Source organism: Citrus clementina, unplaced genomic scaffold (assembly GCF_000493195.1).
Source record: "Citrus clementina cultivar Clemenules unplaced genomic scaffold, Citrus_clementina_v1.0 scaffold_3, whole genome shotgun sequence".
Taxonomy (NCBI): domain Eukaryota; kingdom Viridiplantae; phylum Streptophyta; class Magnoliopsida; order Sapindales; family Rutaceae; genus Citrus; species Citrus x clementina.
Window position 1 is genome coordinate 44,646,258 of NW_006262339.1, and position 16,428 is coordinate 44,662,685.

Sequence of the window (16,428 nt, forward strand, 5' to 3'; positions counted from 1 at the left end):
CCATGGCATATAATGACGGTTTTTTAAAATAACGTTCATTATAAGTGGTCATTTAATGACGGTTTTTGAACCGTCATAAAAAATATACCCCCTTTAATGTCGCTGCCTAAGATGACGGTTTTCTTATGTCTTTTAAAACCGTCATTAAAGACCAATTTTGTAGTAGTGTCTTCTCTTGTGACTAGTTGGATGAGGAGAGGACATGATCAGGATTTGTTGGCTAACTTTATATGTTATTTTTTTAATAAAAAAATAAATAATGCTGAAAATTTTGATTCACTAAACAACAATATTTTTTTATCTTTTATTATAATTCAAATTCGCGTAATCGAACGGATGCAAATCACATTTACGACCGTATGAATGCAGTCAGGATGATGTTAGAAAATCGATGGGTGAAGCAGGGCCGCAGATAAAATGAAATTAGAAGAAAATTAAGAGTAAGCACAAGGAAGACACCAAGAAATTATGTGGTTCAGCTTTTAACCTACGTCCACGGACGAAAACAGAAAAATATATATATATTTTACTAGTCAAATGAGGATTACAAATATTGTAATTTTTTTTTATTTACTATCCAGAACCTGAATACACCCAATCGCTCACTCACTAATTACTTGAGAGCTTTATAATTTTTATACTCTCAAATTTATTGTACTTTTGGCTCTCTCTCAAAATGGGTTGCTTCTTTCAAATTTTTGGATGTCGAAACCAAATGGGGAGGTTCCTTTTCATAGCCAAAATTGGCTAGTAAAATATTATTCTTTTCTTGTCGAAATTTGCTGCAGTACCACCATCATATTTCTTACATTTCGGCTTCTTCAATGTCAAAGTCATGTGCCACCAATTTTGCTTCTTTAAAGTTGCTGCAGCCCTATTTGATTTTTCTTTATTTAAAAAGAGTTGCTTTTAGAATTTGGCAGCCATTTTATTGACATTCTCCCACTTGGAGATTTGATTGAGAACCAATCAATCTCGATACCATTCTTTTTGCTTCGCCATTGTCATGTTGCTTACGTTTCTGCTAGGCCACACAAGGATCTACTCCATACAAACTTGTCAATATTGATTGGCTTGATCATAACATCTGCTAGATTTTTCTTTGTATAGATTTTCGGCAAATCCACACTTCTGTCTTCTATTACTTCTCGAACGAAGTGGTATTGAACTCCTATGTGCTTTGTTCTGGAATAAAAGACTAGATTTCTTGCAATGTGCAAGATACTCCGACTGTCACAAAACAAAGAAATTTTCTTTTGTATGTGCCCGAGCTACTTCATTAACTTTTGTATCCAAATATCTTTCTTTCAAACTTGTGTAGTTGTCATGTATTCTGTTTCTTTTGTAGATAAAGCCATAAATGGTCTGTAATTTTGAAACCTAGCTTACAGCTCCTCTTGCAAATGTAAACGCATAGCTAGTAATGGATTTATTTTTATCAAGGTCTCCTGTAAAATCTGAATCCACATAGCCCCTAACAATAAATTCTAATCTTCCATAACATAATGCAAAATTTAAGGTTCCTCTGATGTATCTCAAAATCCTCTTCACAGTTTGCCAATGTTCTCCATTAAGATTCGCCATGTATCGACTGACTGCTCGTATTGCTTATATAATATTCGTTCTAGTACATATTATAACGAACATTAAACTTCCCATTATTGATGCATACGGTACTCGAGACATCTTTTTTCCCTCTGTTTCATTGTTAGAACACATATTTAAGGATAAAATTAACAGGAAATGGGGTAGAAATTGGCTTACAATTTTGTATGTTCAAGCGCATCAAGATTTTCTTCAAGGAGTTCTTCTGAGAAAGCCAAATCTTCCTGTTATTTTTGTCTCGATGAATTTACATCCCTAGGATCTTGTTTGCTGGTCCCAACTCCTTCATTTCAAATTCCTTAGCCAATTGTGCCTTCAATTATTAGACTCGACTTTGTTAGGGGCTGCTCCCAACATGTTATCCGTACACAACAGCAAAATGATAAAATCATTATCTTCAAACTTCTTGTAATATGCATAATAGTTTGAACTGAGTCTGTTGTATTCAATACTCATAATGAAGGAATCAAATCTCATATACCAACACCTTAGCGCCTGTTTGAAACCGTATAGAGATTTGTTCAATCGACAAACCAAGTTCTCTTTGCATGTTTCAGCAAAACTTTCTGGTTGGAGCATATAAATTTCTTCCTCAAGTTTTTCATGAAAAAATGTAGTTTTCACATTTTCACATTTTCACATTTAACCGCTCTAGATGTAGGTCAAATGTAGCACACATTGCTAGGAATACTCTGACTTTCGTGAGTCGAACCACCGTATAAAATATTTCATTGAAGTCAATACATTCTTTCTGAACATAACCTTTTACTACCAATCTTTCACGATATCGCTCCACTTATTCATTGCCATAACTCTTGATCTTGTTGACCCATTTATTACCAATTGATTTTTTTTTTATATGGCTGTGGTACAAGTTCTCATGTCTTATTCTTGTGTAAAGCTTCAATTTCTTCTTGCATTACTATCATCCACAAAGTAACATCTGAGCTGCTTAAAGTTTCATAGAAAGTTGATGGCTTTCCATCCTCTATTAGAAAACAATATGCAACATTGATCTTTGTGACATCATCCAAGTGCCACACTGGTAGTCAGCCCTCACGAGTTGACTGATGAACTTCTAGGGTTTCGGACTGGACTGGACTGATACTTACTCTTCGTGCTTTGATGCTATTTCAGAAGAATTTGAATATTCTGTTTTTAGATCATTTTCAACATATACCGACAATCTCTGACCTTTTTTTTACAGTGCTATCATCATTATCTCTATTTTGCAATTAATCTTCTACAAAAATAACATTTATGCTGATACGATCTTGTAGGCCGTGGGGTCTCACAAACGATACCCATTTGCTCCATCAACATATCGTAAGAAAATACACCTCTTGAATTTTAGATCTAACTTTGGTCTTTCTTGCGTATTGTACATCACACACACACACACACACAAGACATCCAAATGCATGTAGATGAGAGTAATCAGCTAGTTTTTCAGTCTATATTTCCATTGGTGTCTTCAACTCAATTGCTGTTAATGAAGACCAATTAACCACGTAATAAAAAGTTTTGGTTGTTTATGTCCAGAATGAGTTGGGTAGACTAGTAGTCCTCAACATAACTCTTATTCTTTCTGTAAGAGTCTTATTCATCCGGTCTGTCACTTCATTCTGCTGGGGAGTATATGCTACCGTGAACTGTCTTTGAATACCTTATTGCTAATAGAAAACAAGAAACTCGCCGTCTATATACTCTCCACTATTATCTATGCTTAAGCACTTTATCACTTTATCAGAATAAACCAAGTCTGAAATGCATTTACTTATGGTAACAAATTTACTAAACTTCAAACTATACTGCTTACTTGTAACACAATGCTAATGAACTGGTAAGTTCACCGATTTGAGCCCCATAAATAACTTTCGCTCAGAGAGAATCTTCAAATCTTGTTCCGACATGTGGCCAAGTTTTAAGTGCCACATCATCACTGATTCTTCTTTATTTGACGCGACACACGCATCAACTTCCTGTAATGTTTCCCTTTTAAGCATGAATAAATTAGCTTCGATCTTTTCCGCCTTCAATAATACAAGCGCGCCTCTAGCAATCTTAATTATCTCATTTTCAACATGGATTTTACACCCAAGCACAAGAAGGACACCAAAAAATTACGTGATTGGGTTTTTAGTCTATGTTCACGAGCGAAAACAGAAAGAAAATTTTTACTAGTGAAATGAGGATTACAAGTATTGTAATATTTTTTTTGCTCACTACCCAGAACATGAATACACCAATTCTCTCACTTACTAATTACTTGAGAGCTTTATAATTTTTATGCTCTTAAAATTCTTATGCTTTTAGCTCTCTCTCAAAATGGGATTGCTTCTTTTAAATTTTTGGATGCCGAAACCAAATGAGGAGCTTCCTTTTATAGCCAAAATTGGCTATTAAAGTATTATTTTTCTTGTTAAATTTTACTGCAGCACCATCATTTTTCTTACATTTAGGCTTCTTTTAAGCCGAAATGTAAAAGCCGTGTGCCACCAATTTTGCTTCTTTTAAGTTGTTGGAGCCCTCTTTGATTTTTTTTTTTTTTTGTCCAAAAAGAGCTACTTCTAGAATTTGGCAGCCACTTTTCTTGACATATGATTTATTGGCTAACTTCAACCCATACCTTACATCATAAGGTCGTAGTTTAGAGTTGCTTTTTTATTATGTAATTATTCTTAATTAACGTATTGAGCTATTTTTACTTAAAATGTTGACAATAACGATAAAAATGGTAATTAACAAATATAGTTATTTCTTCCATAAATATTAATATGTTTTATTTAATGTGAATATTCATATTTTATTTTAGTGTTTTACAATTGAGTATCCATAAGATGACTATAAATTGAGAGCAAAATAATTTCATATAAATTAATTAAGTACTCTTTATATTTCTTAAAGTAAATACTTTAGCAGGCCAATTAGATACCAAGTAATGAAACGATAGATTGGAGTTTGAATTTTGTACCATGCTTACTATATTGGTGTTGTTCTAATGCATAAGTTTGATTATATCCTAAATGTCGTGGCATGCGATATGTTATTTATTGAGTAATTAATAATTTTTGACAATCTTTAAGTAAATTGATTGTATTATCCTACAATCAAATTGATGAATATCAAATCATTTGAGATGAATTTTGGGATGTGTAAAACTCCCAATTTTATCATATGAATATCAAATCAATTGATGAATAGCAAAACTCACCCCCCCCCCCCCCCCCCCCCAATTTATCACGTTGCCTAGATTTTGATATTACAAAAGATAAGCGGGCAAACATTGCCTAGATTTGGAGATTACCATATGATAAGTGAGCAGGCAAAAGGTGTTAAAAAAAATAAAAGATACAGTCAAAAGTAAGACCAAAACTCGATATTAAAATTGATTGTTTCTTCAAGTGAAATTTCTAAGTGTAAAATATAATTTATGTCAATATAAAGTGCTGCTTAGGTGCGGGCATATGGATGGAGCTAAAAAAAGAAAAAGAAAAACATTAATTTTTTATTTTTATTTTTTAGTATATTGGAGTTCATATTATCTTTTCTCTTTTGACAAATTGGACCCAACGGTGGAATGGATAGCGCACCATAAATGCACCCCCTGGATCCGACCCGAACAATTCTTTCCTGACTCCAAGATCCGCAAGCTATCTAATCAATATACGAAACGCTAATAACACATGATAGTAGACGAACGCACACATTAATACATTATCATTAATTTATTATTGAATCTTGGAGCCGACCTAAGAAGAATTACAAGAGTAAAAGACAATGAAAAAGCTAAAAAAATCAATTTAAAATTAAATTAAAAGAATACACTAACTGCAAAACCAAGAGAAGAGTATATATATGCCGGTCGTTTTTTTTTATTATTTTTTTTTAAGAAAATAATTTGTAATAGAATGATTGATACACTTAACTACATGATCTTGCTATAGCCACAGCGTGGACTAGTAGACGTGTACAAATATGGACCACAAAAAACACTATATACATAATGAGAAGGAAAAATCTGATTTCAATAGTTTTGGCGATACAATTACGTGCATTTCTCCACGTCATATATTTGAAATACCTTTGGCTGTAAGTTTGAATTTTGAGAAATATGCTTTACCGTGTGATGAGAAATTCACGAATGTTGATTCTGATTTTCTTTCATTGTTTTCTTAATTTCTTCAGATTTTGGGCTGTTTGGTTAGTGACATAACCAAATGAACATGAGAGATTAAAACATACATTTGAAGCGGCTTTGATTAATTAACTGTCTTGGTACGTATTTGCAATCGAATGAATTAATATCTGTAGAATGGAATAAATGACATCCTTGACCTTGAGTTCTATTTACATGAACAAAATTTTGCTGATAACGCATATTGTGACATAATAAAAATTTATAACATTTAAAAACAAAATGAAAATGTATGCAATTGCAGCTATTATTCGCCAATGAGTTATTTATTTATGGGAAATTATCCACCGTCTACTCATTTTTTTTAATTTTTTCAAATTTATTGGAATCCACCTGAAATTACATTTATTTTCACTCGTCCACTTCCGTTTGGAGACCGTTAAGAAAACTAACGGAATATTGTATAAATGACTTTTTTACCATCAAATGTAAAAGATAATTTATTCATCGACCATCTTTTTTGTATTGTTTCTTTATTTTTATTTTTGAAAAATTTGTAACCCACCCCCAAATAAATTGACATTTTGCACCGCATCCCCAACAAATTTGACTTGTTGCACCACGCCCCCAATTCCGTTAATTTTTCAGTTATTTCTAACGGCTCTGTCTAACTTTTGATTGAATGACAAAAATGCCCCTCTATGTAAAAAAACAAAATTTTTAGCTCATTTAATTTATTTATGGAAAATTATCTACCGTCCACTTATTTTTTTTAATTTTTTTTAAAATACACAATTTTTTTTTTGTTGGAATCCACCTGAAGTTACATTTATTTTTACTCGTCCACTTCCGTTTGGAGACCGTTAAAAAAACTAACGGAATATTGTATAAATGATTTTTTTACCCTCAAATGTAAAAGATAAATTATCCACCGACCACCTTTTTTTTGTATTGTTTCAAAAAAGACACAATTCTTTATTTTTATTTTTTATTGAACTCCACTTGAAGTTATATGATTTTGCACTTGTCCACTATTGTGTCGTTGTGAAATGATAATTTTACCCTTATGATGTTAGCAAAGTCTAACGGTGTCATAACGAGAGTGGATCATGAAAAAAATGTTAACTTCAGGTGATGCGCTGCAAAAAAATAAAAAATAAAATAAGATTTGTGTATTTTTTAAAACGGTAAAAATGCGGGTGGACGGTAGATAATTTTCCTTTATTTATAGTTGTTATCTTTTAACTAAGTATTTGTTGAGGAGCCGAGGAATCTTGTAATATATTTTTGTACTTTCGATTAATTCATGTTAGATTAAACACCGATCTTTAATTTTCTCATGTGAGAGCTCTCAAATCTTAATCCACTCATCACTAGCTGATCATATATCTCGATCTAATTAGTATAAGAGAAAAAAAGGAAAAAAAACAAGAGAGAGGGTGTGGCTAGGAAGATAGAGCCAGCAGAAATTAACTGCATGCCATATGCTGCCTAAGTAAAGAACTCATCGGGGTAAGTCAAAGTGAAAGAATAGCAAACCTTTATGACATGTCTATTATGCTTTCTATATATATTTTTTTTTCCTTATCACTGGTTACTTTGGTTTGAAAAAAATAAAAATAAAAGGGTTTAACTCTAGCTGGGTAAACGAACTCTCTGTATGTCATTGTCCTTATCATGCATTATTGCAAATTTGCAACTATATATTAATATCACTCGCTGAGAGCCTAACACTTATTTCATTGGTAATTTTGTTTTGCTGGACGCCAAACTTAGAACAATCTTTTTGTGACTTTTAAATTTGAAACCAAAATATTCTCAAAATCCAAAAACATGAGCGGCTCTGCACCGCTAAACAACAAAGCTATTGCCTGATCTTGACATGAACACGAAAGCATCACTTTGCTGTTAAAAAAAAACAAAAAACAAAAAGGGAATATTTCCTTAGTCTGATAAACCCCGATTTGCAGTGCTCCATTTACCTTTTGGTGCCAATTGGCATGTTTACATACTTGTGTAACACTAAAGGGGATGATTGGAATTGTCTGCATTAGAAACACTGCTACATTTTGGATGGATCAAATCCCCTATTGATCCCAAAATTTGCTTTAGCAAATGTAGATTAGTGTTAAAAATGAATTATCTGATAACACTTTCAATGATCTTCGTCCTTTTTTTTTGTCCCTTCTTGTAGTCTCTTCTTATATATTAAATCTACTTAAAAAAGTTGGGTTAATTATTGATTGTCGACATCAAAATTTAAAACTGAATTTTAGCCACTTATTTAATAAGGAGACATTAAGAGAGGAACAAAAGTTAAAAAAAATAAGGAGAGAATATCTTACCCTTCATGTCACCCCCTAGAGTCCCAGACACTAATCACTCCTTCACCAATGGTATCAAAATTAAGATGCATTGCTGGGCCGAGTAATAGAATTTACTGCTTATAATGGGTTTGAGCCCAATAAAATGAGGCAGGCTCATCTTTGGCAGTCAATCTTGTTTAACGAAAGACCGCAGGCTGTGGACCGCATTTCAGAAGCTCGCATGGTCTCATCGATATTGAACTCAAACTCATTTTCTTCTGTCAGAACCCAACACGTGACGAAATTTTATCATAATTACTTGATGTGATGTCGCCATTTTATTAAATGTGAACAACGGGTGAGACAAATTGAACTGTGAAATCAAATAGGCTGATGAGTGCTTGCGACGGTTAGTTCCTCTTGTCCTATTGTTTTGATATTTGTGTAATCTTAATTTAATATTAAAATATTAATAACTTTTAATTTTATTTTAATATTATTATCTTATGCCAAACGAATTTATCTTAATATCCTCATACCTTAATATTATTTATTTTTTGAAATAGAATATTTTTTAAATTATATTTTTTTAAAAAAAAGAAGGCCTAACTAGAGATTGAATTTCCGATGAGGTTAATGTAAAATCCTCTGTTAAATAATCTATCACTACCCTCATTTCTGTAGGCTAGAAAAGAAATTGATGAAAAAAAATGAAGAAAATGTTGTAGTGGACAGGAGAAAAAGAAGAAAAACACTTGGAGAGAGGGAGAGGATGAGGATATTAAGATAAATTCATTTAGCATAAAGATAATAATATTAAAATAAAATTAAAAGTTATTAATATTTTAATATTAAATTAAGATTACACAAATATCAAAACCGTAGGATACGTGGCGAGAGAAGAAGTTAGAAGAAGCTATCGACTGTCGCTAGCACTCCTATTGCATCAGTAAAATTTAGAATGACGAGACACCAATAAAAACTAATTTCTTAAAGATTCATATTATTAAAAAAAATTTCCCATGGTGGTTTTTTGCAATATTAACTTATTAAGGGTGCAAAATTTTTTCAATATATTTTATGTTTTGTCTCTAGGGTTTGGTCAATTGGGTTTTAAATAATTTTATTTAATTAGTCATCTGAGTCAAAATCGTGAAGGAGATAAATATTAAAAAATTGATTTGAGTTTACCCATCCCTTTATTTTTTAAAAATTATATATATAACTAAATAAAAGGGAAAAAAGAAACTTATTAAGCGTGCAAGATATTTTGCCTGATTTCATAATTGAACGATAGATTAAGAAGTGGTGCTTTTATAGTCTTATTCATTTTAGGTAAGGCACATAATTAATTTCAAACTCGCAAAAAACTTCCTAATTGAGCAACAAAAGTGAGTGCCAGAAACAATTGTCTAACTTAGCTAAAACGATTGGATTTTTCTGTGGCTAGCTCTAATGCTTAAAGCACCAAAATCCCACTCTCTTTTATTTGCAACCTAAGGGACGTGTAGTTTAATTTATTTATACCATAGTGGTCTCTCCACTTATTGTCATCTGTCTTCTCTTCTATCAATTTATCAAACTTTATCGTGTTTGTGACTTTGTGCTCTCTTTGTTAAATTCTATTATCCATTTGTTGCTCACTTCTGCAAAAACTGGCTTGATCGCACTTGAAGCTACAATTTAAATGTCCCATCATAGTTTTTTATTATACTGTCTCATATTTTTCCAATTGGTCAAAACAAACTCCAGAGTCTCATAAGGCCCACTATATTAGTAGTAGTTTTTTATTATTTTATTTAAAAAAAAAAGGAGATTGTCAATTTTCTCATACTGTAATTAGTATATACTATTTATTCCTTTGTTGTTTTTATAATAGTCAAGAATCTCCTAACAGTATAAGTTTACAATATTATCTTAATTTTTAAATATATTTATATATTTATTATAAATTAAGTAAACCATATGAATAGAAACTAAATAAAAAATTAAAATAAATTAAGTAAATCATATGAATAGAAACTAAATAAAAAAAATTTAAGTATTAAAAACAAGAAAAATATGTTTGATGTGAACGAAGAATTAATAATAAAAATTTTTCTTGCACTTTTTTATTTTATAAACATTTTCTTCTAATAAATATTTTATAAGATTTTAAAATTTAATGTAAAAAGTGCGAAAAAAATATTTTATTATTTATTCTATAATAATTTTTTATTTATCATTCAAGTTTTCTTATAATAAATTTTTATCATTTTATAATAATTTTATTATATATTTATTATAAGAAAATGTTTATAAAATAAAAAATACAGGAAAAATATTTTTATTATTAAATTTTCACATCAAAACATATATTTCTCATTTTTAATACGTAATTTTTTTATTTTAATTTTCATTCATATGATTTATTTAATCTAGAATAAATATAAACAAAATTTATTTAAAAATAAGAGTAATATTGTAAACTTATACTGTCAGGAGAGTTATTGGCTATTATAAAAACACAAGAGACAAATAGTATATATTAATTTCAGTAGGAGAGAAATTGACAAACTCTTTTTTTAAAAAAAAAAAAGAAGAAGAAGAAAATATCATCTAACAGCACCAAATTATCTAATTCCAAAACCAAAATGTATGCCCCTTCAACTCATTCAAAGTCAAAAGGCTTCGAAAATTTGCTAAGATTTTAACCCACCAACCATGGCATTAGTGCTCAATATTAAACTTTTCTTACGGCAAGGATTAGAATGGTGTGCAGGTGAGGCAATTAAAATGGAGGATAAATTGAAAAGAAGCTGGTCGAATCAAATGGTGCCATGTCGGGATCATAGACTCTCAATTGCCCTTGTTCTAAATATAAGGCCTCAAATGGATCTTTAGAAATTAACTGTGCTTTAATGGATAGTCATGATATCCTCCACCCTTAATGGTTCATGATATCTTGTCATCCCCGAAAATGGAGGGAAGAGACAAAAATATTTGAATTCGATATTGACATGAATTTTATAGTGATCTTTATACAAGTTGTGATTGGTAGCGAACAAGAATATATTTTTAATTGAATCTTATTTGTACCATAAACATTATGTGCCACAACACTTTAAAAAGATGAGCACTAGATTCAATCAAAAAATTAAATCATAATTTTATTCGTAATTGGTGTTAGGTTCCTAACATAAGTCAATTGTCAAATTTTCCTTGAAATTAAAAAGAAATAGGAAAAAAATCAGTCAACAATAAGTCAAACGGGAAGCCAAGTAATCATAAGAGGAGCACGTGCCTCTCCAAGAGACTGTCCATCTCTAATGGCCAACTGACTAATTTAAGCGAAAATATTAAAGAAAAGGACAAGTCTGAAGTGAAAACTATTAATGAATGAAACGGAGAAAATAAATTTCAATGAGTGCAAATATTCAATTTTTACAAGTGTTAGAAATAAAAAAAGAAAATAACGTAGTTAACATAATCTGGAAATAACAATTAACAAATAGAGATGAAGTAAATTATTAACTTATTTTGTTGATTGATAATGAGCATTTTTTAATCAATAATTAGGATAGAGAAAATCAATCATTTTGATTTATTGTTTTATTTTTAATCTTTTTTATTTTTCATTATTGTTTGATTCTGCCTCCTCCTCCCTGAAGCGCTAGCCAGGGAAACTTTGATAGTTTCTAAATAACGAAGGATTTGACACCGTAACACTGGAGTTTGAGATTTGTATTCAAGATTTTATATTATTAGCACTTGGGACTTGGGAGTGCGTAGAAATGAAAGAAGCATTGAGAAAGATTTAGTTATGGAAGATTCAAGAGCCGGTGATGGTGATGCTATAAACAAGTTCCTCACTTTTATGTATCAGTATGATAGCCACACAAAAGCAGTAACACATTTTAACTTTTAATTTCCTTATTCCATCATTGCATGCAAGTTAATTTATGCAACACTAACCACAAATTCACATGGTTTTAATGCAGTAGAATATTTGGCGAACGAAAAAAATGGTATAGTGATAGCGCCGCGCACTTATTCCTGACCAAAAGCGAAGACTCAGCAGAAATTGTTAAACATAAACATAATGATAATGGTTCAGGAATTTGATGGCGGTGGTCGATTGGAAGCTGTGGACCCTCCCTATTAGCTTGCCTTGATTATTCTAATGGAGCTCTGCTCCGGCACTGTGGGATCCAGTGGCAGTGGATGAATCGTCGTCATCCACTGCACGACAGATAATTTGATGTGATAGAAGCGGGACCCAACAAGAAAGGCCAATCAGAATTGCGCATACGAAATTAAAAACTAGATGGCAAGGACAAACAAATGCGTACGGACGACTTCCGTGGCACGGATTTTTGAGATATTTTATTGGAGGATAGATAGATAGATAGATAGATAGATAGATAGATACACGGATTCCAGAAGCGTAAGCTACTGCTGATCGTGGCTTTTTAGGTATGTTTGGTTATTGCTTAGACACGCCTTTCGTCATCATCAAATCAATAGCTTTCTGATATCCGCAGTACGTGTGTATATCACCGTTAAGGCAGCTTCCGCGAACGACAATGTTGGTGAAATCAACGGTCCAGATAAACGAACAAACATAACCACATCATTTTCTTTTGGACTCCTACCTCTAGGAAGATTTAAATATGGAAAATGCTACTTTTTCCGAGACAAACCTCGGGTCAAACTTTGAATTAAATCAAAATCACTCCATTTTGATTTTATTTTTTTTTGCTTGAAACGTAGTCGTTTCAGCTTAGTGAAAACAAAAAAAAATGCAGCTGTTTTTCTTCCTCTTCCTCTTCGATTCCTTTTTGCTTCCATGAAACGTAGTCGTTTCAGCCTAGTGAAAGCAAACCTAGGTTTATGCATTTTCTTCTAAATCTGAAGCCCTATAAGTTCGTTTGTAGTTTGTATTGGAGCTGTAAAATGCAGAGCAATTGCAAGACAAATTATAGACCAGTTCAACATAAATTGCAGACTAATTCAGCACAAATTGCAGAAGTCACTTGCACAACAATTCATCACAAAATGCAGAGCAATTGAAAACAAAATGCAGACAAATCTGTACACAGTTTCTGGACCAAAATCTCATTTTCATCATCATTCATCCTCAACACTAGGCATTAAGCACCCAAATCAAGTGTGGAAAGGAAAAATGAATATCAATTGCAATTTAACACACTTATTTTCTTAACATTTTATTTCAACCGAAAATTAAATAAAATGGAAATGACAATAGCTATCAAAATTCAGCACTTGCAAAGCAATTAAATTTAGCACTTGCAGAGCAATTATATTAAGCACTTGCACTAGATCAACCAAATTGCAGCACTAAAGATCGAAGACGTTTGGGTTTGTTTTGCCTGGGTCAAACGGCAACGTTTGCTTTCGGTTGATTGAAACGGCTGGTGAAACGAAGAGGAGAGGAAGACGAAAACGAAGACATTTGCTTTTGTTTGGCTGAAACGACTACGTTTTATGGAAGTAAAAAGGAAAAAAAAAAAGAAACCAAAACGGCGTCATTTTAGTTTAATTTGAGGTTTGACCCAGGATAAATAGCAAAACTCTTTAAATATTCGATGTTGATGTGCATAAAATATTATTTTTAAGTAGAAAGAGAAAATTGATCGATCAAGTTACGTATCCCACCAAATTCTACAGCAAAAACCTAATATCTTTTTTTAGTGCAGCCTCAAAGCTCGGAAGTTGGAAATGACCAGAGACCTTAATACATAGAATATGTACAACGTATTCAAATTCTTCATTAATATTTGATTAATTACTTACTTTTTGGGTATTTATTTGTTAATTTAATTTAATAAATTCATTGCTGCTGGCTTCTTTGGTAATTGGTATTGTAGATTTTAGAGAGAATGCAAATGAACTTGTGGGTTTCGCGTCAACGGGGCTTTGGTCAATGTCACTTGAGCACAGTGATCATGACGTGCACTGAAAATAAAATAAAGTATAATGCACTAACAAATTAAGGAGTGTCATAAACCAAATAAATACAATTCGATTGGTGCATCTGGATGCATATTAATTAAATTATCGTTTCTAGTTATAAAATTCTTCTCCTTGCTTTTTCTTTTCTTTTTTTTTCCTCCTTTGAATTTCAAAACGCATGCTTGTGATCCACCACCAAAAACCGCGTGGTAGTTAATTTGCCTTTTAAGTTAGTGCTTGGAAATTACGTGAATGGTACAATTTTCGTACACTACAAAAGCAACAAATCATCCACCCTAATATATAAAGTGACTTCCACATAATGAATTTCAAAATCTGCATTGCCTATGACTATGAGCTATGACTTCATTGGTGTTTGGACATTTATATATTAGGGTTGACATGTTTCTATTGAGCCGACGTATATTTATGTTCTCAAAAATCAATTGGGGCAGAAGCATGCTTACCACCTACAGCGATTTATTTTTCAGGCCAGGCTTGGGGATGATGAATTTTGAGTTGGTACAGCCCTTATAATTTGTGATAATATGATTTCCTCTCCACAAGCACGCAGGGTCTATCCTGGTTGGACCGAGATTGAACCAATTTTTCTGTTCTCAAATTAGCCAGGATCGAGCTTCCAATTTTTCTCAATTTGTTATTCTGGATGATTTTATTTTTCGATCTTCATCTTCTCATTGTTTTTGTGAAGATCAGCGTTTTGATGATAGTTTTCTTAGAATTGTCTATATATATATAGACAATTAAGAAATTATATAAAATGCACAATAGAAAACGAAAATGGAGCACATGATTTTTTTTTAGAAAATAAAAATGTACGCAGGAAAAAAATGTGCGTATATGTATATGTACATATACAATTAAAGTTTAAGTAAGAAATGACCAAAAAAGGTTCAAATGAAGGTAAATTTGCCTTTAAATTAATGATGACGTTAGATATCTATTTAACAGAATTAAAAAACAATAGGGACATGCTAATTATATGCATTAACTAAGTCATTGGAACACAATGGTTTGTATTTGGTTCCTAAAGGGGCACTCGACTCCGACCGATTGTGTTGTAATGAGTTATTTAAACCTACCAAATACTCAATAATCGTAATATCGTTTGGTCAAGAAGAGAATTCCATCCTGCCTATTTTCTTTAGATACAAAAAATGAAAGGAATAATTTCAAAGAACAATTTTGAGTTAGGTATGAGAAGAATAAAAGTAAAGATAAAGACAAGTAAAATCAGTGGACTTTTAAGATCGATTATCGATCAATATTAAGATTACTTGAATCAATCAAATTCTTAGACATTATAATGGCAGTATTTAATTTCCTTTTCATATTTTCAATTCTATATAATTGAGCCCTTATGCTTAACTGCTTATGATGAATAAGAGTGAAATTTATATTCTTCACATGAAAATAAATTTCAAGTATTTAATTATTACAGAAATATAGTCAATATAATCACGTAGCAGACAATATAAAGTGGCATAGACCTCAACATCCTCCACTATGGATAAGTGGACTCATTTTCCATTTAATCATCACTAAACTATGCAGTTTCAATCCAGTTAGTCTTGTAAAATATACTCCACTTACACAGTTATTTTCAACACTCAACTCGTTTTCAGACCAGTTTAATTTGAAGTAACAATTAATACATAAATGGGAGCAGCAAATTATATATAGCCGAAAACTGTAATTATGTAATCCCTCCAATTATTAGCCACAAAATTCATATATGTATAGAAGAATAATATAGATAGAACGGTCTTCAAGCACATGATTGCATGACACCCTAGCATGTATACTAAAACAATCGCTAAGCTTTCTGAAAATTAGAGTTAATTCCTGAGTCAAGGCACGGTCTCTTATAAGGGCTATGTAACTTGCTAATTGTTGCATGAATTAAGGCCAATTATATTAGAGGCGAAGATACGAAGAATTAGCTAGTCATACCAATTTATTTAAAGAGCCATTCTCAGCTTACTGTAGATGTCTAGTGATCGGTTGTCATACTTGGATGGGAAAAGACCATTGTCTATATCAGGAGGCACACTCATGCCATGCAAGCGTGTTCCACTAGAGCCACTTCATCAATAGTCGTCTCGATCACAAAATTAAATTAAAATAAAAAATTTTATTATGCAACATAAAAATTGCACAAGCAAACACCTGGTACTTCGTCTTCCATTACTTTACGCCAATTCGGTAATTATAAGTGCAAAAGGTCTATGTCCACTTTAGACATCAACGCAATTACTACAACATTCTCATGGGATGATTATATATATAGGTTAGCCCTCAGCCTAACTTCTCAAGAAGAAAGTGAAATTTAGCTCAAAGCAAACGGAAAAGAGTAGAGAGATCTTTTTTTTTTTTTTTTTTTTTTTCTTATAATATACCGAT